Source organism: Mobula birostris, chromosome 1, assembly GCF_030028105.1.
Source record: "Mobula birostris isolate sMobBir1 chromosome 1, sMobBir1.hap1, whole genome shotgun sequence".
In the NCBI taxonomy this organism is placed as follows: domain Eukaryota; kingdom Metazoa; phylum Chordata; class Chondrichthyes; order Myliobatiformes; family Myliobatidae; genus Mobula; species Mobula birostris.
Window position 1 is genome coordinate 63439528 of NC_092370.1, and position 27227 is coordinate 63466754.

At 40.3% G+C, this 27227-nt stretch overlaps 1 long non-coding RNA gene across 1 annotated transcript in view; it reads right to left on the bottom strand.

Annotated features, from left to right (window-relative positions):
* LOC140199521 (uncharacterized) overlaps positions 1–27227 on the bottom strand; it is a 173208-nt gene that overhangs the window by 74820 nt on the left and 71161 nt on the right. The window contains exon 2 of the long non-coding RNA XR_011886440.1: positions 12476–12555. This is a non-coding gene — a long non-coding RNA (uncharacterized lncRNA). The remainder of the gene's footprint in view (positions 1–12475; positions 12556–27227) is intronic.

The window sequence follows — 27227 nt, forward strand, 5'->3', positions numbered from 1 at the left end:
AGCCATAAAGAATTTCCATGAATAATTAGAAAATCTACCACTTTATTAAATGAATTAATCTATTATGCTTCTTAATTTCTGGCTTAAGATGGCATTGGTGAAGCTCAGCAATGACTTATCTGCTGCAAACAAAACAAAGAATATAACTAAATGCTTCATTAATAATACTTTTTCTGGTAAAATTTATGGTAAACAATCACCACAAACAAGGGAGGGTCGTGCAAAAACGAAACTGATTTGAGGGCCGTAGCATGGAGTGTGAGGCTGTGGAGGTGAAGTTGAAGCATGGTCGAGGCAAAGTCGGGACAAATGAAGCGGAACAAGGCTGGAGTGGAGGGGAGGCAGATTCGTCCACCTAAACCAAGAGTGAGGTTTGATCGATCTTAGCACCAGGCTGATTTTGAAAGGTTGCGTATGGGTCGAAATGTGGCAGCAGGTTCTAGACTCAGTCCGTATCAATGAGGCAGGGCCCAAGACCTTGACCGAGGAATGACATGATGTTTGGATGATTTAAACACTGGGTCAAATGGATTGAAAAGGACAAGAGGTGAGGGTCGCGTTGGTTTTGCTCGCCTCTCCGTAACATTAACTCTGCTCGTTACTGAGCTGAGGCTGTGGTCTGTGGCTTGCTCTGGCTGCTCCAGGTTTCATGTTTGTGAACTCGCTTTCATTCGGAATACTATTTGCTTACTTTTATTGTTTGCATGATTTGTTTTTATTCTCTCTGCACATTGCGTGTTTGACAGTCTTCCTTTGTTAATTTGGTTCTTTTGGGGTTCTTTGCTTTGTGGCTGCCCGTAAGGAGACGAAGCTCAAGGTTGTATAACGTGTACATACTTTGATAATAAATGTTACCTTGAACATTGAATTTCCAAAAGTTCACTACTTAAAGAAAAAAGAAAGGGATGATATGGGAGTATGTGTGCCCTGGTGAGGTATTTCACAGTCATGTTTATTAACCTCCCATCAATTCTGTAATAGTTCTCAATGTATTTATATAATTAAAAGTCTGTGGGAAATGTGACACATCAAAACATCACACTTCAGAATATCATACTTAATTATCACTTACGCTAAGTGTGCACCACATGTGCACCTGATTGGCTCAAATGTCACTAACCAAGAAACAAAATCACTGTTAACTGAGTAAAGGTGCTAAAACTAACATTTACAAATTGCAAATATGTCAAAGTTTAAAAATTCACAAAAGGAAAACGAACTTGTATAAAATAGTTCAGTACCTTCTAGGTCATTTGATTACTGAACTTTATTACTCTCTCTCTTGCAGCCCCTTTTGCCAAATACCTCATCACGGTAAACAAACTTCTATAATACTCACTATTATAGCAGTCTTTTAATTAGTAAACTTTTGGAAAATAGACATAATGCATTAATACATTAATTGAAATGGCCTTGCGAATTCTGAGCTGTATTATTTGCCTGCAATGATGGAAAAGAGACATGGTAAAGTAATGAAGAGATTAAGAGACAGCAAGGTTTATATGAAGAGTATCTCAAAGAAATATGCCAAAATTCTCCAAGTTATTGGCAAAAAGAAAACAGGCACCTTTCAGCTGGAGCACCTAAGAGAAAGGGAAAAACAGCTAAGCTTAAAAAGTGGGTTGATATTCATGAAAAAACAGTGAGACAGGAGTATATACCGGAAAACTATTTTAATTTTCAATCGCTATTATCATCACTATGTGTTGTGTTGAGTTGAATGACATGGGCAATCAGTCTCTGATCATGATTGTTTCTGGCAAATTTTTCTGTAGGTGGCCTCCTTCATTGCCTTCTTCTGGGCAGTGTCTTTACAAGTCGGGTGATCCCAGCCATTATCAATACTCCTCAGATTGTATGCTTGTGCCAGTGGTCGCATAAGCAGGACTTGTGATATGCACCAGCTGTTCATATGACCACCCACCAACTGCTCCCATGGCTTCACATGACCCTGATTGGAGGGTGGGGGCAGGTGGAGGGTGCTAAGCAGGTGCTACACCTTACTCAAAGGTGACCTGCAGGCTAGTGGAAGGAAGGAGTACCTTACACCTCCTTTGGTAGAGATGCATCTCCACCCAACACTCATAATTTTCAACAGGGGCAACAGATGACAAGAATTGAGCTGTGGGTGCTGTATAATGGTGACCAATTTTCCATTTGCAGTTTTATGACCTGGTTGATAAATTATTCCTCTAGTTGAAATTAGGTAATAAAAATAGAAAGCGGTAGAGAATTTTTGCAACTCTGAAGACTAAGGGAGTTCCTTGAGGAAGTGCCAGACATAGCAAATGCAAAGTGCAGTGAATGGGGAAGGCAAATGGTGTATTTGAAGATTTGACAATACTGTAAGGATATTCAAGATAGTTTATTGTTATTTTCTGTACACGATTGTAAGGAGAACGGATTATTGTTACTCTGAATTCAATGCAGCACAAAATAAAACAACAAAAGATAGAGAACACAACAATAGTCAGGTAGTCCTGGATAATGGACTACCTGACCGGCAGATCAGTTTGTGTAGCTTCAGAGTTGTGTGTCAGAGATGGCTGTAAGCAGCATTGGGGCACCACAGGGGACTGTATTGGCTCCCATCCTGTTTACCCTGTATAGGTCAGACTTCAGATGCAACACTGAGTTATGTCATCTTCAGAATTTCTCTGATTACAGTTGTGTGTATAAAGGGAGGATGGGAGGATAAATACAGGGCTGTGGTGGAGGACTTTGTCAAATGGTGCAAGTTGAATCATCTGCAGCTCAACATCAGTAAGACAAAGGAGATGGTGATGGACCTTAGGAAGGCTAAGCCTGCACTGCTCCCTGTTACTATTGATAGTGAAGACATGGATGTAGTGAGGACCTACAAGTACCTGGGCTGCACCTGGATGACAGACTTGAGTGGAGCACCAACACAGAGGCTGTGTACAATAAGGGCCAGAGTTGCCTCTACTTCCTGAGGAAACTGAGGTCCTTTTAAGTATGCAGGCCTTTCCTTCACATGTTCTACCAGTCTGTTGTTGGCAGTACAATCTTCTATGCAGTGGAGTGCTTGGGCAATGCCATCAACATGTGTGATGCCAACAGGTTCAATAAACTGATTTAATAAGCCTGGCTCTGTTGTAGGCATCAGACTGGACACACTGGAGACCATGGTAGAACAAAGAACCTACGGAAAATCCTGGCAATTCTGGACAATGTTTCTCACCCTCTGCATACCACCTTGGTTGAACAGAGGAGCACTTTAAGTAATAGACCAAGACAACTATGCTGCTCCAAAGAGCGGGATATGAGGTCATTCTTACCCTTGGCCATTAGGCTCTATAATCAGTCAACCTATAGCCAGGGAAATGATGAATCTCTCCTGTTAGACTATTGGAGGGTAACTTATATGAACTTTCTACTTCTCTTCTAATATTTATATCTGTGCACTTGTAATGCCACCGTGACACAATAATTTCCTTTGGGATCAATAAAGCTTCTATCTATAATAATAAATACCACAATAAATATAAATACACAAGATTTTTTATACAAGATACTAGATATCTTATATGTATATTGATTGTATGTCCATAAAGTGATGTTAGTCTGTACACAAGGTGATTGACTGGAAATAATAAAGTAGTGGTGGAGGTAGTGGGTGGAGATGTTGATCAAAAACATGAAAATTCCATCAATCCAAGCAACGCACACAAAATATTGGAGAGGCTCAACAAACCAGACAACGTCTATGGTGAAGAGTAAATTGTCGACGTTTTGGGCCAAGGCCGTTCATCAAGACGAGTCTCAGCCTGAAACTCGGCTGTTTACTCTTTTCCATAGATGCTGCCTGGCCTGCTCAGTTCCTCCTGCATTTTGTGGGAGGTGTTGATTAGTCTTACTACTTGAGGAAAGTGACTGTTTTAACTGTTTTTCAATCTGGTTGTCCTGGCATGGATGCCACATAGCCTCTTCCCTGATGGGAGTGGGATAACAGTGCACGAGCAGGGTGTGTGGGATCCTTCATGATGCAACTGGCCATTTTTCAGCACTTTTCTGTTCTTGATGGTGAGTAGGCTGCTGCCAGTGATGTGCTGGGTGCTGTGGAGCTTTCCTGTCCATCGCAGTGCAGTTTCTGTACCAAGGAGCGAGGCACCCTGTTAGGAGACTGTACTGCACATCTGTAGGATGATGCAAGCATGAATGTGCCAAGTACAGCTCTCTTCAGCTTCCTCAGAAAGCAGAGGTGTTAGAGAACCTTCTTGATTGTGTGGGATGTGTTCTGGAACCATGAGAGTTTGCATGTGATGTGCACTTTCAGGAGCTTGAAACTGCTGGTTGTTTCATTGATGTATTGCCTATATCTTTCTACACATTTATGTAACTGCACTTGAAGTGTTGTATGCATATTTGGTCTCCTTGTCTCATAAAGGATACACTTCCTACAGAGGGAGTGCAACAGAAGGTTACCACACTGGTATTTGGAATGGCTATATGAGAGGATGAGAGGAGATGATGTCAACTGGAGCGTACGGAAATGTTTAAGAATATCCTTTACTGGGTTCCATTTTGAGATGACAGTAGCCAGCCATGCACATCAATGAATTAAATGCAGGGTGCAAAGCCATCATTCTAAATTCAGAGATGAAATTGAAATAAAAGGTAGCTCTAAGCAAGTATAAATACAAGTAGAATTCAGTATTTGTATACATGAAGTGGCAGATATTGGATAAGAATAGAATCATTTGGAGCAAGTTTGGATGCTATGGAAACCCAAAAAATATGATAGATGGGCTTAAAAGTGCAGCAGCTCAAGTGAATAAAACCATCAGTGTTAAATGAGAAAATATCTTTCAGTGCAATACAAAATATCAAATATACAATAAACAGCAGCTGATAGATTTTAAAGAAAAATAGAGAAATGCATGTGTTAAAAGTTCTGCCAAATATAATGCAGATTATTGGCATAGAAAGCCGAGAGGACAAATTCATAGAAGGAGGGACAATATCTTTCAGCTTCCCTGGATAACAAATTACAGATCTTACAATTGGATATTGGAATAAATGTTAAATGTTCATTTTGTTACTTCCAACCCAGTCTGATTCTTGATGCCTGACTACTGTTTGTGAAATTTCTTAGGGAAATCCAGATTTCTAGTAAGTATCAGTAAGCGAAATACTAAATAAAAGAATATTTAATTTACAAAGTGTGTCATGCAAGAATAAATTGCCAGGGAAGTAATGTCATAATTAAATTTCAGGATGTAACTTTCAAGGTCATAACCCACTTAAGCTCTTATTGATAGGTTATGGATTACAGAACGAATAACCCAAAGGTTACCTGGAGGTGAATGTAATAGTGAACTAATCAGAGGTTTAAATTACTTTTAAAATGCAAAAGAGAAACAAGCCAAAAATCAATAAATTATATCCTTATAATAATCAGCAATAATTTCCAATTTATTATTTTAATCCATGATACAAGTAAATTTTAATGGGTGAGTGCGTTTGACTTTGACTTGTTTGTAGTGTTGACAAAGCTTATAAAAGCCCAAGATAATTTCTCTAATTGGTAATAATTTGAAAATTAACTATTTATTTCTATTGAACTGTTGAAAATTGTCAACCCTTACAGATCATATAATTCATTATGACTATCTATAGTCCTGTCCACAACATTAAACCTAGACAAAGAGCACAATTCATGTCCAAACCTTAATTCCTGATGGTATCAGTTTCTTATCATGACATTATGATGGTAGGAGAGTTGGGATAGAAATTTAACGTGATTATCTGGGGAAACATGCAAACTCACTATGTTGAGAAAATCTTCAGATACTGTACTGGAAATCCAAGCAACACACACAAAATGCTGGGGGAACTAAGCAAAACCAGGTAGCATCTTTGGAAAAGAGTAAACAGTCACATTTTGGGCTGAGACCCTTCATCAGGACAGTAGGAAAAAAAGATGAGAAGTCAGAGTAAGAAGGTGGGGAAGGGGAGGAAATAGTACAAGGTGGTAGGTGATCAGTTGAACCAGGAGAAGAGGAGGGGTGGAGTAAAGTGCTGGGAAATTGTTTGATAAAAGAGATACGGGGCTGGAGAAGTGGGTATCTGATAGGAGAGGATAGAAGATAATGGAAGAAAGAGAAGGGGCAGGAGCACCAGAGGGAGATGATGGACAGGTAAGGAGAGAAGGTGAGGGAAGGAAATGGAAATGGTTAAGGTGGGAGGGCCAATTCCCAGAAGTTCGCGAAATCCCTCACTTACTCTTTTGTTTCCTCTTTTCCATAGATGCTGCCTGGCCTGCTGAGGAGCAAAGTAATGGGAAGTTTTTTAAAACCAACAAAAGACAACTAAAAAAGCTGTCAGTAGGGAATGAATGAAATATGAAGGCAGACTAGCCAATAATATAAAGCAGGATCCCAAATTTTTTTTCAGTTATATAAGGAGTAAAAGAGAGGTGAGGGTTGATAACGGACCATTGGAAAATGATGCTGGTGAGGTAGCAATGGGGGACAAAGAAATGGCAGACGAACTTAATGGGTACTTTGCATCTGTCTTCACCATGGAAGACACTAGCAAAATGCCAGAGGTCTGTGAGTGTCAGGGAGTGAGCACCATTGTTCTTAGAACAGAACAAGTTTGAGGCAAACTCAAAGGTCTTAAGATGGATAAGTCACCTGGGCCAAATGGACTACATCCCAGAGTTCTGAGGAAGGTTGCTGAAGAAATAACAGATGCATTGATCATGGTCTTTCAAGAATCACTCGATTCTGGCATGGTTCTGGAGGACTGGAAGATTGCAAATGTCATTCCACTCTTTAAGAAGGGAGGAAGGCAAAAGAAAGGAAATTTTAGACCAGGTAACCCAACCTCAGTTTGGGAAAGTTTTGGAGCCTATTATTAAGGATGAGCTTTCAAGGTACTTGGAGACTAATCATTAAATAAGTCAAAGTCAGCATGGTTTCTGTGAAAGGGAAATCTTGCCTGACAAATTTGTTAGAGTTCTTCAAGGAAGTAACAAGCAGGGTGGACAAAGGAGAGGCAGTGGATGTCATTTACTTGGATTTTCAGAAGGCGTTTGATAAGGTGCCACATATGAGGTTGTTTAACAAGATAAAATCCTATGGCGTTACAGGAAAGATACTGGCATGGATAGAGGAATGGCTGACAGGTCGGAGACAGTGAGTGGGAACAAAATGGTTTTTCTGGTTGGCTGCCAGTGACTAGTGATTTTTCTTAAGCATCAGTTTTGGAACCACTGCTTTCCACATTGTTTGTCAATGATTTAGATAATGAAATCAATGGCTTTGTAGCAAAGTTTGTGGATGATACAAAGATAGGTGGAGGAGTAGGTAGTGCTGAGGAAGCAATGTGATTGCAGCAGGATTTGAACAATTTGGAAGAATGGGCAAAAAAAGTGGCAGATGGAGTATGGTGTCAGGAAATGTATGATAATGCATTTTGGTAAAAGGAACATCAGAGGTGCAGAGGGATTTAGCAGTCCTCATGCCAGACTCCCAGAAGGTTAATTTACCGGTAGAGCTTGTGGTAAAGAAAGCAAATGTGCAATGGGAATAGTATATAAAAGCAAAGAGATAATGCTGAGCCTTTACAAGACACTAGTCAGGCCACGTTTGAGTATTGTCAAGAGTTTTGGGCCCAAGGAGAGATTCCAGAGGAGGTTCAGAAGGATAACTCTAGGAATGAAGGGGTTAACATATGAGGAGCGTTTGGTAGCTTTGGGCCTGTACTCATTGGAACTTAGAAGTATATGTGGGGATCTCATTGAAACCTACCGAATGTTGAAAGGACTAGAGAGGGTGGATGTGGAGAGAATATTTCCAGTGGTAGGGGTATCCGGAACTAAAAGGCACAGCCTCAAAATGGATGGGAACCCTTTTAGAACAGAGGTAAGGAGGGATTTTTTTTAAGCCAGAGAGTGGTAAATCTGTGGAATGCTCTGCCACAGACTGTGGTGGAGGCCAGGTCCATGAGAACTATTAAGGAGGAATTTGATCATTTCCTGATCGGTCAAGGCATCAAAAGCATATGGCGAGAAGGCAAGTGTATGGGGTTGAGTGGAATCCAGGATCAGCCATGATGGAATAACGGAGCAGACTTAATGGGTTGTATGGCATAATTTTACACCTATGTCTTATGGTCTTATGTCACAGACAACCACTCATTTGCCATCACTGACCCAAACAGATTTCTACTCTATTATATCAAGGATAATTGAAATCAATATATCATATCATGTTAATTTACTCTCAGCATACAAAATATAAATGTCATGATATAAATTTCTCTTAGTCAGGGCTTCCATGCTCACAGCAGTAGCTGATGGACCTGATGGATAACCATTCCCCAGAGGAGATGATTTCCAACTCATGCCATCATAGAACATTAGCTTCTTTTATAAAAGTTCAGATCTTTCAATTTCAGAAAGGCCAGTTAGACAGGTAACTAGGTTTTCATCTATTGACACTTCATCAGTGACCGAAATGGGAAAAGAACACCACTGAAGCACAGAAAATACAGAAAAAACAGAAAAATAATCTACAGTGTATCAATAGGCTACTCAAGCACACTAACCATGATTGTACATAGAATAGAAATCTAGTTCAAGCATGAATAGAGTGATGCCATCAGGTGCTGCAAATTGAGTTGTACTTGTCTTGCTTGATGACACAGTTGATAAACATTTCCCTCAGCATACTAATGTAGGAAAGAAAATTGGAAAGACCATAATATACGATGTTAGATGTGTCCATTTCTTTAGCAGTAGGACATGCCTGGACAGTTTTTCATGTTATTATGCAATTATCAGTTGTTCAGTTATTGTGATGCCATTTCAATATCCAGTATTTTCAGCCATGTTTAAGAAGAACACTAAACACAACACAAGAGTAGAGCATTTGAACCTTCTCTATGATGTATGAAGATAATAGCAATTTTTTTTTTAACTCAGCTCCATTGTTTAGCATTATTGTCATATTCACAAACACAAGGAAATCTACAGATGCTGGAAATTCAAGCAACACGCACAAAATGCTGGTGGAACTCAGCAGGCCAGGCAGCATCTATAGGAAGCAATACAGTCAACATTTCGGGCCGAGACCGAAGTCCTCATATTTCTCAGTTTCTTTAATATCTAGAAATCTATTGATCTGAACATACTGTTGACTGAGCATCCACAGCCATCTATGGTAGAGAATGTTAGTGGTTCACAGCCATCTGAGTGAAGAAATTACTCATCTCAGTCCAAAGTGTCTTCAACCCAAACTATGTATCCTGCTCCTGGACTCCCCAATAGGGGAAGCATCCTTCATGAATTTAAATCAATGGCTTTCTAATGAAATCTCCTTTCGTTCTCCTATTCTCTAAAGAACACAGTTCCAATTCACAGGCTATCTGCTACACTCCCTTGATGGCAAATATATTAGATGTAATTAAGGCCTATTAACATTCCAGTAAGACTTCATTACCTCAGTAATTAAACTTCTACTAAGAAAGACTAAATTCACAAGGAGTATATTAATTTTGATACACTGTGAGATTTTATAGAGGCCAGATTTTTCCATTAATCTAATACTTTTTTGTTGAAGATATTTGTAAACAGTTGAGCCTCGTCTGTATTATTCAGATGTTGAATTTTCTTACAAGTGACAATATATGTAGGAAGTATCCTCCTTCCATAAATTGCTTGATTGCCCACTGTCAATTGGTTGTAATAAACTATCAGAGGACTGCACTTCTTCACTCAGGTCAGGCTAACTTCTGTGTTGGTCATATAGAGTATGCTGTAATATAATTTCACTGGTTTGATATCTTGTTCATTAATTTTGAAGTGGTCCCTCAGTTGCATGAGGTGGCATGTGTTGAAAACCTCCATTTAACTTTCTTAAAGTTCCACCTTCCCGATAAAGGCTGGATTTCACTACTATAATGAAAGGCTTTAGTTATGCGACTAATTTGACAAGACAGACTGACACATCTGTGAGTAGAAATTGGAAACTGTAAAGAAATTTATGGTAGTCCACACTTTATTTTCATTGGCAATGCACATTATTTTATTTTATTGCTTTGTGGCTTCATCTGCTTTTGTTCCAGATGGTTCAATTCACTTGTGGCTTTCCTATTGCAGTACAGCTTTTCAAACAGTTTACCAGCATCAATCATAAGAGACAAAACCAATTGCAGTATTTATGTTGCTGGGTAGAGTTTTTTTCCTGGTGTAACTGCTATAGTCTCTAATCACTTGGAAACACAATTTTGGCACTTTCTTCATCTACAACACTAACATCTCCAACAAGGTCTCAGACGTCTTCTTTCAAAACTGCTGCTTTTGCTAAATTTCCACCAATATGTGCTCCTTGCAAATTACATTTCCCAAAGTTTGCATGACACTTCTTACTGTTAGTGTAAAGTAACTTTTCATATTTATCGTTTGCAGTGTAGAACTTTTTTATATATGGAAGCATACATTAGAGATGTTGAAGTTATGCCAGTGTCATTTTTTGCCCATTCATCTCAAGGAAAGGAAATCAATAAACGCAATAAACACAACCATTCTGTGAAGCTTATCACTGAGGGAGTCCAAAGGAAATTTTTAACCCATTAGCAATTAAACATGGTTTGTGTTATTACAAATAAAGCATTTTGACCAAAGAAGTAATTCCACCTTTGCAAGATCTTTGCAAGCTATTCAATCCTTTAAAAACATGAGAGAGTTCATCTGAGCTATATGTGTTTACCTCCAAACGCTTGTCAGTTGGGTGCTGCAGTTCAGGAGGTAGACCTTTCAATCAGAATTTTGCACTTGCAACATGTGTTATTAGGGAAAGATGATGGGAACCAGGGAATTATAGATCAGTTAGTATAAAATCTGTTGTGCGATAGTTGCCAAGTTCTATAATTCATTCGTAAGGCCATTGATGTTCTGGTGATGGAACTGGACTCTCTCACGGTGGTGTCTGAAAAGAGGATGCTGTCTAAGTTGCATGCCATCTTGGTCAATGTCCCCCATCCACTACATAATGTACTGGGTGGGCACAGGAGTACATTCAGCCAGAGACTCATTCCTCCGAGATGCAGCACAGAGCGTCATAGGAAGTCATTCCTGCCTGTGGCCATCAAACTTTACAAGTCCTCCCTTGGAGGATCAGACACCCTGAGCCGATAGGCTGGTCCTGGACTTATTTCATAATTTACTGGCATAATTTACATATTACTATTTAACTATTTATTACTATTTTCTATTATTATTCTATTACTATTTATTATTTCTATGACTATTACTATTTCTATTAATATTTATTATTTATGGTGCAACTGTAACGAAAACCAATTTCCCCCGGGATCAATAAAGTATGACTATGACTGTAATTAAGGGTAGAATGATTAAATATATTTTTAGTTGACCATCAATGATGTTTAAAGGGCAGATCCACCCTGGTGCAGGCAGTAAAATTTTTGAGGAGCTGACTAGGAAATTGTTTATTAGCTTCACGAGGAATATTATTAAATACTTCAAATGATGCAATAAGTTGAAGTTAATGTTAGAGAAACCAAAGAAAATCTATGAAATTAGCTGCATGAAAGGAGGGAAGTGTGCAATAATAAGAGCATGAGGTTTACAACATCCCACAAAGATTTATGTTGAAACATCAACAATCATGATATATTTATGAATAGCCAAGATGATGTGATAGAAAGTCACTTATCCGTGTTTGATAATGATCGGAAGACCTAGTAAATTATCTACATGGAAGGATTAATTTAATTAATAGATAAAATAAATCCAAAACAAAGCGATTTCAAATAGAGAGACATACAGTAAATTCAGCCACCTTAAACCGATTAAGGATAGGAGAATTTGCTTTTTAAATGACATGGAGGCATAAAGTGATAAGGTCTCCATGCACATTGATCATTAAAATACATATAATGGATAGATGCAGGAAATAATCAAAATGGCTAATGGAATGCTGGTCTTGTTCAAAAATGTACAAGTGCAGAAGGATATTATATGACAACTACTCAAAGGTCTCGTTAGACCACATGAAAATGTCTGAGAGTTTTTTAGGTGATCCCATTCCAAGGAGATTTACCAGAATAGCACTTGGATTTCAAGGGTTAAATTCCAAAGAGGGGTAACAGAAACTGGCAATTAAAGGTAATTTGATTAAAATTCTCAAGATTTAAAGGGAAATTGATAGGGTGGAGTAAGAGCATTTACTTCTGTTGGCTGAGTGCTCCAAGATTAGAAGCAATGTTTAAAATTAAAGCCATGTTATTCCAAAGTGTGATTTAAAAGTATTTCAGTGCTCAATTTAAAATTCTCTTGCACAGATTGCAAATGATTTTACAGCAATTATTAATTTCATATTTGGAATTAATATGACTCTGTAAATCAAAGGTATTATGGGAAGAAATTGGATAAATTTAGTCAGGTTAGTCACTGAAAGGCAAAACAGGTGAATCAGCTTACCTTTTTATTATATTTCTATGTTCTTACATCAAATTGTATCCAGAACTGTGACAGAATCTTCTTTGTATTTCTCATTTTCTCTAACAGTATGAAGGAAATGACAAATTGTTAAATGTAAATGTATAAGTACAAATTACATGAATGAAATACTCTATCCACTTTTTTTTTGCAAATGAAAAGCTTGCAAATCATTTTCCCTCATGGATCAGGGAGAATACAATTCAAACCATAATCATGTGGAGACATAACACAAGCCTTCTTTTGTGCATGTACTGTGAATCATTGATATATTTGCTTTTTTATTACAAAGAAATAAACGTTGGTATTGAAGCATCCCATTTCTTTTGCACATACAATAATGAAGACAGAACAGTGTAGGAACAGGCCCTACTGCCCTTGATGTCTCTGCTCATCATGATGTCAAGGATAAACTAATTCATACGCCTTTATTCCCTGCACATGCATGCACTTGTCAAAATGTCCCTTAAATGAAATTATTGTGACTGTTTTCGCCACTACCCCAGCAGTGCACTTCAGACATCTACTCTGTATATAAAAATAAAGTTGCCTTGCACATCTCTTTTAAACTTCCCTCTGCTCACATTAAAACTATGTCCTCAAGTATTTTTCATTTCTTCCTTTGGACAAGGACTCTAAAATTTTAAAAGTGTTATGGAGTAAATAAACAAAATAGGAACAAGCAACACACATCAAAGTTGCTGGTGAACGCAGCAGGCCAGGCAGCATCTGTAGGAAGAGGTGCAGTCGACGTTTCAGGCCGAGACCCTTCGTCAGGACTAACTGAAGGAAGAGTGAGTAAGGGATTTGAAAGTTGGAGGGGGAGGGGGAGATCCAAAATGATAGGAGAAGACAGGAGGGGGAGGGATAGAGCCAAGAGCTGGACAGGTGATAGGCAAAAGGGGATACGAGAGGATCATGGGACAGGAGGTCCGGGAAGAAAGACAAGGGGGGGGAACCCAGAGGATGGGCAAGAGGTATATTCAGAAGGACAGAGGGAGAAAAAGGAGAGTGAGAGAAAGAATGTGTGCATAAAAATAAGTAACAGTGTTATATGGTGTCAATGCATTTAAAAAGAAACAGCCCCTTACTTCCTTACTCTGCATATTCTAATTCAATGTAATGTAGTTTAACATTATTCTTGTCTCTTCTTTTGGGAGGTTCCTTGGGAATAAGTTCTTCTGCATTTCTGCAGATTTGAAGATAACAGATGTGCACAGAGATGCCAAAAGTAAAGGAGGGGGGGAAGTGGGGGTGTTTTTATCGTGGGTAGTTGGAAGGTGCTATATCCTCTGGCTTGGATTTTAAACACAATGAAGTGCAATTGGAAAACATTCTATCTAGTTATGCTCTTTATACTTTCCTGAAGTTATTCAATACACATTGTAGTTTCACTTCTGTTAAAAACAATCTTCAACTTCTTTTTCTCTCAATCACTGTACATATTATGTCAAGAGAAACAGATGTTAAGAAATAACAAAGAAAAATACGCCTGTTTGCATTTTTCAAGGTTATACGATACAGTAGTACAATTTGCTGTGGATCTATACAGTCATAAAATTTGCACTCCTTTGCATCACTTCTCTGCTTAAAAACCTTTGTTACGCCACACCAGAAATATCTAGCTCTTTATTGACATTTCCTACTCTTAGTGATTGAATATAATTAGGTTCACAATTTTGCATCTTACTAATTTAATTGGCAAATAATCAGTCAAAATTATTAAATAATTATCTCTGATCTTATGGCAGAGCACTAAGAATTTAAATATCCTTTTTATGGACTCTATCATTGTATTAAGAACAACGTTGAATTCAAGTACAAACGTGTTTAATAAATTGGATTGCACAGAGTTGGTAGGTTATGAGTATAATAAAGCAACCTCATGTTTTCTAACAAAATCCATAGCACTAGCACAAAAGCTTATTTGATAGGCAGCTGTTAGGAGGAGGAATAGAGAGTTATGGGGAACTGACACAGAAGAGATGTTGAGGACAACATGGATCACCCATGATTATATTGAATAGCAGTCAGGTTCGATGGCCCTGGTGGCTATTCCTCCTTGTATTTTGTTGTGTTCTTGTAATACTGTATAGATATTGCAATTATTATAATGTTAAAATATTGACTATGATATGCCTGAAAGGAGGAAAGAATGAGCAGGGATAACTGCAACAATATTCCAAATGCACAAATCATCTCAAGTGCAGAACAGAAAAAAATATAAATTGAAAACACAGCGAAGTAGATCAATATCTTTTGAAAAATAGGCCTAAATCTCTTTTTTAAACCCACAATAATACTTGTTATTAATGGTTGGATGGAGGAAGAGAAGGCATTGACTTTCATTTTCCCTTCTCATAACTGTTCTTGTCTCTCTGAAGCTAAAATGTTTTAACTTCCATTTTGAATGCTGAATTCAACCCCACACAGTTTTTGTATTCCTGTTGCTGTTTACTGCACATTAATCATCAAAGTACAGTTCCATCGTTTTGTGATTGCTTCACAGAATATGGGCAATAACTGGCAAATTCAACATCTATTGTTTGACTCACACTGGGCCAAGTAGCTAGCTTGGCCATTTCAGAGGGTAGGGAAGTGTCAGCCATATTGATGGCTCTGGAATTATATATAGGTCTGAGCAAGAATAGACCTTCTGAGGGATTTTAATGAATCAAATGAACTTTTATAGCAAAGTTTAACGGTCACTACTACTGAAACCAATTTCTCATTTTAAATTTATTTAATTGCTTGAATATAAATTCTCCAGTTGCCAAAATGGCTTCAGTGCCAGGTCTTCGGACCAACTGTCTCAGCATCAGGGAACTTAAGCACTCTACCAAGTATTCATGACCCATGTAGCTCATCATTTGGTTCATCATTCTCTACCTCCTCGGCCATTCTGCCAGTTCTTCCTGATATCTTGCTATTTTAGCAAGTCGATCATGCAATGTTTACTTGAAACACAAGCATGCTGATCCCAATCTGCTTGCATTTATTTTATTGGTGTACTTGTGGAAGTTGTGGTAAGGCAAGGGTTAAAGACAACGTCCAGGCACGAATAGCCTGGGGTAGATGTAGTTAAGTGAAACTTTTGAAGTGAGACCGCAGGAGCCAACCCTGCATACTGCAGACAAGATTAATGGGGGGCGGGGTGACTGTGGCAGTGTGTGTTCAACCCAAGAGCATAGCTTCCCTTTACACAGTAGGGTGTGCCGGAACCAGACTATATAGGAATTACAGAAGGATGCGAAACACGCCCAACAGCTAAGGAGCAGATGTTTCACTAACATCGAATTGTCATTGGTTGTCAGCTTGCAATTTCTATTGACTTTTTACATTTCTATTGTAAGTGCTGATTGATCTTGCCAGTAAATCATTCAAACATATAAAATTTATCAAACAGTCAATATCCATAACTGATTAGCCAGTTCTGTATAAAAGTAGCGGTTTTCTGTCCTGCTTCATAACAATGTGGATGGCAGGGGTCCCCCGTTGTGCACAAGTAAAATAAAAGTATGATCGCAGGGCAATTGAATGAGTGTGTTCTGGGCCCAATTATTTCAGTTATTGTATTTTATTCTCCGTTATGACAGTTACTTGGAGGTTCCACCGAGATGACTGTTATACAGGAGAAAGGAATTATACAGGTCCGGTAAGTGATCATGTCTAAATCCTAGGCTGTTCATAGTTGAACAAAAGATTGAGTTTCCTGCTATAGCACAAATTTCCTCCTGTGTGGAGTGGTCAAGGTATGGCAACACCTTAGCCTCTGCCAACATAGGCAGCTGTTCCCAATAGTGCCATAGAAGGTGGAGGGGTAGAGAGGGGAATGAGCGATATGATCATTTAAATGTACCTTCATTTGATCTCATAGGAGCTCTACGAAAATATTTCTCTCATACTCTAGACTGGCATAAAATACATAGAGTTGTACTAAAGCAATTTTGTTAAAGAATACGTAAAACGCTTGCGTAAGTGCTTAAAAGTATTCCAGATTAACGCTAGAAGCGGGGATGCCCATAATAAATGTTTCTGTAAATGAGTTGTAACATAGGTTAAAGGAAAGCATACACTGTTACCTGTGTGTGATCAGAAGAGTTAAGTAAAATTGTGAGGGTTTCCAGAAAGCAATTACAGTATAAAGGGATTAAAGCCATTAAGGAGAATGGGGACAATACATGTGTGAGACTTCACAACTGCTCCACTATACTCTCTGGACGATATTGAAAGTTTCTTTAAAAGTATTTCAGTAGTTGCCCATACTATTTAAATGTTATTTTAACTTATAGCTTTGTTTTATATTTAACCAAATTGTCAATGACCAAATTTTGACTATTCATTGCCCTGGTTCAGTCCCTTCCTACCTATGTTCATTGCACCCTCACATGCTCTTGGATCCTTCCAATGATTTCAAATTTTCCAGACCCCGAGCACCTGATTTTCATAATGAAGGTCCAGTCCCTATACATCTCCATCCCCCACCAGGAAGGCCTCAAAGCTTGCCGTTTCTTTCTGGACACCAGACCCAACCGGTTCCCCTCCACCACCACTTTCCTCCATCTGGCGGAACTTGTCCTCACTCTCAATAATTTCTCCTTTGGCACTTTCCACTTCCTGCAAACGAAAGGTATGGCCGTGGGTCCCAGCTGGGCCTGCCTTTTTGTCAGCTACGTGGAACAGTCTATGTTCTAAGCCTACACTGGTGTCACTTCCTTATTTTTCCTATGCTACATCAATGATTGCATTGGTGCTGCTTCCTGCGCCCACGTGGAGCTCGTTGACTTCATCAACTTTGCCTTCAACTTCTACCCAGCCCTCAAATTTACCTGATCCATTTCTGACACCTCTATCCCCTTTCTCGATCTCACTGTCTATATCTCTAGAGACAGCTTATCTTCTGGTGTCTGTTATAAACCTACTGATTCTCACAGCTACCTGGACTATACCTCTTTCTTGTAAAAACTACTTGCTACTACTTGCTACTTGTAATAACCCCACCCCTCTCTCAATTCCTCCATCTCCACTGCATCTGCTCTCCAGATGAGGCTTTTCATTCCAGAACTAAGGAGATGTCCTTCTCCTTCAAAGAAAAAGGGGCTTCCCTTCCTCTACCATCAGCGCTGCCCTCAAACGCACCTCTTCCACTTTATGCATGTCTCTCCTCGCCCCATCCTCCCGCCACCTCACCAGGGATGGTGTTCCTCCTGTCCTCACCTATCACACCACCAGCCTTCACGTCCAGGACATAATTCTCCATAACTTCCGCAACCTCCAATAGGATTCCACCACCAAGCATATCTTTCCTCACTTTCTGCTTTCTGCAGGGATCTCTCCCTATGTGAATCTCCTGTCCATTCTTCCCTGCCCACTAATCTCCTTCCTGGCACTTATCCTTACAAGCAGACAAGTGCTACACCTGCCCCTACACCTCTTCCCTCACTACCATTCAGGGCACCAAACAGTCCTTCCAGGTGAGGTGACACTTCACCTGTGGGTCTGTTAGGGTCATCTACTGTATCCAATGCTCCTGATGTGGCCTCCTGTGTATCGAAGAGTCTCAACGTAGATTGGGCGACAGTTTCGCTGAGCACCTATGCTCCATCCACCAGAAAAAGTAGGACCTCCCAGTGGCCACCCCATCCATTTTAATTCCACTTCCCATTCCCATTCTGACATGTCAGTCCATGGTATCTACAGTTGCGATGAGGCCATGTGCAGGTTGAAGGAACAACACCTTATATTCCACCTGGATAGCCTGCAACCTGACGTATGAACATCAATATCTTGAGCTTCCGGTTCTGCTCCCCACCCCTTCACCATTTCCCTCTCTCACCTCATCTTGTTGCCTGCCCATTTCCTCCCTCTTTTCTTTCTTCCATAACTTTCTGTCCTCTCCTATTAGATTCCCCCTTCTCCAGCCCTGTATCTCTTTCACCAATCAACTTCCCAGCACTTTACTCCAGTTTTACCTATCACCTTCTGTTTCTTCCTCCCCTCCCCCTCCTTCTAACTCCTCAGCCTTTTTTCTCCAGTCCCGATGAAAGGTCTCGGCCCAAAATATCGACTATACTCTTTTCCACAGATGCTGCCTGGCCTGCTGGGTTCCTCCAGCACTTTGTGTGCATTTTGCTTGGATTTCCAGCATCTGCAAATTTTCTTTTGCTTGTGACTGGCATTATTTTAGTTTTGAACAGCATAATTAACTGGTTTATTATAGATAGTGCTGTTCTTAATGTAGAACTTTATAGTTCTTTGGTTTGCATCAAACATGGAAATAGGATGGGGAACACTGTAGGAGTAAAACATGGGGATATCTGCGAGGGATACATTTTTGTATGTGGACAGCCTGGATGCTTCCTGGCCAAGGCAGCTTTCAGAACAGTTTCGTGCCTCCACCACCATAATCACCATTGGGTATACAATTTAAATAATCTGTTCCCAAATTGTACTTAAGAATTTGGACAATTTTAATTCTGCCCATTGTAAAAATGCCATTTGATCAAAACTCTAACGTCATTTTCTTTAGTTTTGTCCTCCACCTCGTATAGCCACTGGGCTGGCACGGTTACCTTCCCTTCTGTTCTGCTCAAGCAGCTGAACCTTTTTACCTGAACAAAAGCTTTCATCCTTGCAGCTGGTGCTGCTGTAAACATTTACACTGAAATCTCATTATGCCTGAAGAGTAGTGCGTAGCAATGGACAATTATGGAAACTACAAGGGTGTTTCACCCCTTCGAAACTCTGATAGAACATAGTGAATTAACTATGAAACTTTTCCTGCTACTGCTGGTTCTCCCTCAGGATGTTACCCAATGTTACCCAAATGGATTTTATGCAGTTACCCAAATGTGTGGATAGTGATGCTGCACTTGTTATAGTGTTTGTTATCACTATGGGTAAAAGCTTACCCAATTCAGAGAAATGATGCTGTAACAGTTGCTTAATTTTTTTATTATAAAGAATTTATTCCTAGGTTTGAGATCACTGAAAAAAAATCTCAAATGATAACGGTTCTCACTTTACCAGTTAAGTCATATAGGAGTGTAAACGTCATTCGAGACTGAGCTAGGTTGGCCATAGGTGCTTCCACTGGCCCTCAAGACAATGCACTGCGTTCCAAATAGCATAATAGGTCTATAGTACTGAGCAAAATTCTTTAGGCCCATATACAGCTAGTGTATCTAAGACTTTTGTGCAATGTTGTAGTCATGCTATGTATTGCACTGTACTATTGCTGCAAAAACAAACAACTAATTTCATGACATGCATAAGTGATGATGAAGTTGATTCTGATATGGGTCTCTGTTGCGAACTGAGAGTGGGGAAGGGGCAGGAGAGGAAAAGCAAAAGGGAGAGCGAAGGAAAAGGGAAGTACCAGAGAGGCATTCTGTAATGATCAATATACAAATTGTTTGGAAACAAATCACCTTGCATAATGCCTCAGGCTCAGGTGTGTCTGCACCCGTACCAACACTCCCCACGCCCATGGCACACCTCCTCTGCCACGTGATGCTCCACTCTCGCCATACCCAACATTATGCTCCTGCCAGATTTAGAAACTCACTCTCTGTTCCACATTGATAGAAACAGCATTGTGCAGACATCTTAGGCACCCTATCTAAATGCATGTGCCTAAGGCTTTGCTACAGTACTGTATCTCTGCATGAGATAGTTTTGGGAAGTACCATGCACCAACCACTTGCTCTCCCTTTTTAACTAATCAGATGGACATCCATATTATGAATGAAAGCATGTGGCATTGTTGTACATCACTAAACAACTTCTTAAAGGTTTCCATCAACAGGTACTTGACATCCAGAAGGTGATGCTGGTTGCAGGTTGTCTCACCTACCAGCTTGGGGATTGGAGACTGGTGAGAACCTACCAATGAAAGAACTATCAGGAGCACTGCTGGGAAGGTCCATTCCAAGTGCTGCTGACCATATGAAGATTCGAGGAAAGCTGACATGGATACACGCCTTGTATCATTAAGCCAGCGGAATAAGGAACAGGTGGCTAGTAGAAAGTTAATGATAAAGACTGATGGACTGAACTTCTGATCTTTGCTATTTCCCACTTTAAGTAATCATTGTGCATTACAGGTTTTGGGTAATCTGGACAACTACTTTCTGTTGAAATGCAGAAACATTCCACATCACCAATCCTCGTAACACCTGTCTTCACCTTCGTTCTGAATATGCATTGCATACTAACCAGTCAGGTTGGTAGGTCTCCTCTAGAGAGCATCTGTACACCTGGAAGGTGGATTGACAGCATGGCCTATACCACTGAATCACAGGTGAGGCCTCACTTGGAGTATTGTGAGCAGTTTTGGGCCCTTTATCTTAGAAAAGATATGCTGACATTGGTGAGGGTGCAAAGGAGAATTACAAAAATGATTCCAGGATTGAATGGCTTCTCATATGAAGAGTGTTTGATGGCTCTGGGCATGTATTCACTAAATTTCAGATAAATGGGAGGTGACCTCTTTGAAATCTGTTGAATGGTGAAAGGCCTTGATAGGGTGGATGGGAGAAGATATTTTCTATAATGGGAGAGTCTTAGACCAGAGGACACAGTCTCAGAATAGAGGAGTGTCCATCTAGAATGGAGATGAGGAGGAATTTCTCTCTTTAGCCAGAGAGTGGTGAATCTGTGGAATTCTTTGCCACAGGCAACTGTAGAGGCCAAGCCTTTATGTATATTTAAGGCAGAGGTTGATAGATTCTTGACTGGTCAGGGCATGAAGGGATACGGGGAGAAGGTTGGGGATTGGGACTGAGAGGAAAGTTGGATGAAATGTCTGCGCAGATTCGATGAGCCGAATGGCCTATTTCTGCTCCTATATCTTATGGACTTGTGGTAGAACTATAGATGTACCACCTGCCTACTCCCCTCCTACATCCTGCTGTAAACATATGCCATGACTGAGACTGAGCATTTCTAGATTGTAGTGTCCTTGCTCTGGAGACAGGCTAGACTAGCTCATGAAAGCATTAACATGGTCTCAGCACTGAGGAGAAGCTGGTTACTAACACAGCCCTCATATTTGATGACATGAGCCAGGCCATCACTGTCATTACTGCTGAAATCCTGGAAATCTGCATTGTGGCCCTTCAAAATCAACTAGCACTAGACTTTTCTGTTGTCTAAGAGAGGTGATACTTGTGTCAGTTTTAGCCAGGAGTGTTGCACATTTGTCCTGATATCAATAGCCAACTGTTCCTGATGAAAACATCACAGAGTATCAGACTCTACTTTTGAAATTCAGTAAGATTCATGTTTTCCTCTAAAGGACCCAAAGAAGGGAGTGTGAAAGTTTCAGTAAGGCAAAGGATTAAAGACAATATCCTGGCAAGGATAACTTGGGGCGGTTATAGTCAAGTGAGACCTTTGAAGTGAGACTGCCAGAGCCAACACACAGAAAATGCTAGAGGAACTCAGCAGGCCAGTCAGCACCTATAGAAAAAAGTACAGTTGATGTTTGGGGCTGAACCCCTTCGGCAGAAAAATAGATGTGGAGTAGATTTAGAAGGTGGGGGGAGGAGAGAGAGAACCACCAGGTGATAGGTGAAACCTGGAGGGTGAGGGATGAAGTAAAGAGCTGGGAAGCTGATTGGTGAAAGAGACAGATGGGCATGGAAGAATGAAAAAGGGGGAAAGAGCACCAGAGGTAGGCAATGAGGTGAGGGAGGGAAAAGGGGATGAGAAATAGAGAAGGGGTGGGGGATGTTGAGAAATCGATGTTCATGCCTTCAGGTTGGAGGCTACCCAAATGGAATACAAGGTGTAGTTCCTCCAACTTAAGTGTGGCTTCATCACGACAGTGGAGTAGGCCGTGAATGGACATATCGGAATGGGAATGGGCTGCAGAATTGAAATGTGTGGCCACTGGAAGATCCCGCGTGCTCTGGCAGGTAGAGAATAGGTGCTCGGCGAAGCAGTCTCCCAGTCTATGTTGGGTCTCATTGATGTAGGAGGAGCCCACATTGGGAGCACCGAACACAGTAAGTGACCCCAACAGACTCACAAGTGAAGTGCTGCCTCACCTGGAAGGACCCTGGATGGCAGTGAGGGAGGAGGTGTAGGGCAGATGTAGCACTGGTTCTGCTTGCAAAGATAAGTGCCAGGAGGGAGATCAGTGGGGAGGGACGAATGGACAAGGAAGTCGTGTAGAGAGCGATCCCTGCAGAAAGCAGAAAGTGGGAGGGAGGGTAAGATGTGGTTGGTGGTGGGATCCTGTTGGAGGTGGTAGAAGTTTCGGAGAATTATATGCTGGACACAGAGGTTGATAGGATGGTAAGTGAGGACAAGAGGAACCCTTTTCCTAGTAGGGTGGCAGGAGGATGGGGTAAGAGCAGGCGTACGTGAAATGGAAGAGATGCAGTTGAGGGCAGCATTAATGTTTGAGGAAAAGAAATGCCTTGCTTTGAGAAAGGAGGACATCTTCTTCATTCTAGATTGAAAAGCCTCATCCTGAGAGCAGATGCAGTGGAGACAGATCCTGCCAGACTCTACTTACTACAGACGAGATAAATGAGGGTGACTGTGGCAGTGTGTATTCAACTTAAGAACATAGCTTCTCTTTACACAGTAGGGGTGCCGGGGACAGCTGAGATAGGAAGAACAGAGGGATGTGAAACACCCCCAACAACTAAGGGACAATTACTTTACTAACTTCAAATTGACATTGGTTGTCAGCTTGCAGGGTCTAACAACTCTATTGTGAAAACATCTGTTGGAACTCTTTGAGGAAATAACAGGCAGGAATGATAAAGGAGAGTCAGTGGATATTGTATACTTGGATTTTTCAGAAGGCTTTTGACAAGGCTTTTGCTTATGACGCACAGAATAAGAGCCCATGATATTACAGGAAACACACTAGCTTGGATACAAGATTGGCTGGCATCAGGAGGCAAACGGTGGGAGTACAGGGATCCTTTCTGGTAGGCTGCCAGTGACTAGTATTCTGCAGGTCTTAGGCTACATCCACACTAGACCGGATAATTTTGAAAATGACAGTTTCGTGTAAAAACAATAGGCATCCACACCAGACGTTTTTGAAAATACCTCCGTCCACATTAAAATGTGTATTTGGGTGAATCTCTTCCTACTGGGCATGCGCAGGACACATCTACAGAAAACATGCAAAGAGGAAACTATATATTATTTCCGTTTCCACAGCGGCGTTGTGCTATTTCCATTGGTCAAAAACTAGAGTACCTATAACAACATCGAAAGAAAGTTTTTAACAATGTCTTCGTGGAATACAAAGAAAACCTCCGCTGGATAAAGCAGCTATTAACGTAGACAATAAAGTAAACAACACACGCATGAAGCCGTCCACCATTGTTGTTGTGGTGTTGGAGGTTGCGTTCAAGAAAGCAATAAAATGCCACGCTACCACCACCATCTGTTCGGCACGTCTTGACAGAGTTTTTAAAAACCTCCGGTTACCCCGTACACACTACACCACCCAACCGGTGCTTTCAGATTTACACACTCTGGAGAGCATTTTCAAAAAGCTCCATTTTCGGGGGAGGAAAACGTCATTTCACTGTGGACGGAGGGTCAAAACAAAGAGAAAAAGCTTCAGTTATGGATTTATCCGGTCTAGTGTGGACATAGCCTCAGTATTGGGACTGCTTTTTTTCACATTGTATGTCAATGATTTGGATGATGGAACTGATGGCTTTGTGTCCAAGTTGGTAGATAATATGAAAATATAGATGGAGGGACAGGTAGTGTTGAGGAAGGAAGGTGTCTGCGAAAGGACTTAAATTGGGGAATGGACAAAGTTGTAGATGGACTATAATGCAGGGAAATGTATGGTCATGCATTTTGGTAGAAATAAAGGCATAGACTACATTTTTAAACAGCAAGAACATTTTTAAACACTGAGGTGCAAAGGGACTGGGGATTCCCCATGTAGATTGAGTTGGTGGTAAGAAATGCAAATGCAATGTTATTATGCATTTGGAGAGGATGAGAATATAAAAGCAAGGATTAATGCTGAGGCTTTATAAGACATTAATCAAAGTGCACTCAGAGAATTGTGAGCAGTTTTAGGCCCCTTTACCTAAGAAAGAATATGCTGCATTGGAGAGCCTCCAGAGGAGGTACATGGGAAGGATTCCAGGAAAGAAAGGGTTAATGAATAAGGAGCTTTTGATTGTTCTGGGCCTGTACTCACTAGAGTTTAGAAGAATGAGGGGATTTCACATTGAAATCTATCAAATGTTGAAAGGCTTTGACTGAGTGGATGTGGAGAGGATGTTTCCTATAGTGGGGGAACCTAGGACCAGAGGAAACAGCCTCAGAATTGAGGGACAGAGATAAGGAGGAGTTTCTTTAGCTAATGGGTGATGAATCTGTGGAATTCATTGCCACAGATCACTGTGGAGGCCCAGCCACTGGGTAGATTTAAAACAGAGGTTGACAGATCCTTGATGAGTCAGGTCATCAAAGGTTAGGAGGAGAATGCAGAGGATGGAGTTGAGAGGGATAATAAATCAGCCATGATGAAATGGCAGAGAAGACTCAATGGACTGAATGGCCAAATTCTGCTCCTATGTCTTATGGCCTTCAAAATGGAAAGAAACAAGATTCTGAGGGTTATGTTAAGATTGACACAGTGAAGTAAGGGAGAGACACAGATAAACTGAGTGACACCAATAGCAAATTCCATGTCCAGAAGAGAAAGAGAAATACAAGAGTGGAGAGGAAAAGGAAAGAATTGGTAAAATACAAATCATGTTCTTCACATTCCAGGCTGCATCATGGTCTGGTCTGGAAACTTCAATGCACAGGAACACAAAAGGTTACAGAGTAGCAGTCTCAGCCAGTTCCATCATAAGTCCATTTTCCCCATGTCTCAGAAAGGCAACGTCACCACGGACCTCCACCATCCAGGTCATGCCCTCTCGTCCTGGCCACCACCAGGAAGAAGGTACATGAGCCTGAGGACCCACAGTCAAGCATCATCTAATTCAAAGCAAATTGCTTTCTCTTCTCCACAGTCAGCATTGTCATCCCACCATATGGAAAGAAAAAGGTGTAAACTGAGCTGAGATTTGCAATTCATGATTCTATCCCCTCAGCCCACTGTCATTATGCCAGCCCTTCTGTCTCTGCTGAATCAGTACCAGAGCTGTGGTACTGTGATTTTACTGGCAGCAATGAACCCACTCCTGTAGCTAACTCAATCAATCATATTCTGACAAAGGCGGGGCACAAAGTTTCATGTTGGCCATCTCTTACAGGTGTTACAAGTGTGAATGAGTTCAATTTTTTCATGATTTGTTGCTATTAGAGTGGCATTGATACCTCTGGAGTGACCTCACAGAGGTCCATAAATGCAACAACATTTTCTATCTGAAGCTGTCATGTCATAGAGTTCTTATATTCAGAATTACTTTTTTATATTCACTAATACAACTATAAAACTCACTTGAACCACCTTACTCATTGCTCTTCAATATTTAACATGCACACCCTTTGATAAGAGATCAAAATATTCTTCAGTGCATTTCTTTACAATTATTACCAGTTTTGCCAATTTCCCTCAATCCAATCATCAATCAAGGGAAGGCATTCCATAAAGTACATCCATGAGTTGAAGCAGTTTTTCATATTGTGTCTTCAGCTTCAAGAGATGTCATCATGAAAACTTATGTCTCTTCATATATGCATGTTCATATAAAAGTACAGGTTTGCAAACACACTTCATTGATTAAATCTTCTGCATTTAAAATATTCCTTCCCAATATCCTCAACCAAAACTGGTGCAGGCCCCTAATGCAGCATTACTTCAGGACATATTACTATGCCTTATAGAATTGCTTATCCAAATAGATAGGATAGCCACTCATGACAGTTTTTTTTTTCTTAACTACCATTTCTATGGGCACCTGGATTAAATAATTAGCTGCAGTGAAACTTTTTCCTTGAAGTGCTGCTGAGAAGTGCCCATAGTCACCCACAGGCAAAATCATATTTGGATACAAATCAATGCCATTATTAAAATTACAGCCTTTCCGGTGGAGCCTGGGGCTATAACACTTAGCTGCTGGGCATTCAAATTTTCTAACATTTATTCCTACCAATTATTTAAAGTTTAATGTGAAAAGCAGATGGAGCTTGTCAGTCATAATGATATACCTGTAAATATCCTCTCTGCAATTTTTGTTTCTTACCAATCGAACTAGCTTCCTCTAATTAGTGGGGATACTGCAAAGGGCAAGGTATGCTGCTATATTTCCATGATTTGCAACATGCCTATTTTTACAGAGTATTTTAAATCATTCCCAAAGATCTGTGAACATTGGAAGACCTAATCAGCATTCAAAGGTGACTCATGTTTTGATATATGAACAATATAAATTGTTTTCTGCATTTTGAAAACTGGAAGCACAATTTTGAGTCTGGTATTTGCTCCAGTGCTGACATCAAAACTATTGTCATCGCTCTGTGAAACTGACAGCAACTTCAGGATTTTCACACATGCATATTTCAACACAAAGCTCTGAAGTTGCTGGCAGTGATTCAGTGTGCCATAACAGGCTGCACTGTCTGCAGTTTTTGACTTTAGAACCAAACCAAACCACTCGAGCTAACATAAGTCTCGGCTACATCCAAACCAGCCTTGCTAAAAATAAGTAACCTGAAAATATTATCCAGATGCACAATAATACAGACATTGAAATCTTAACTAAGGCAAAAAATGTTGGGG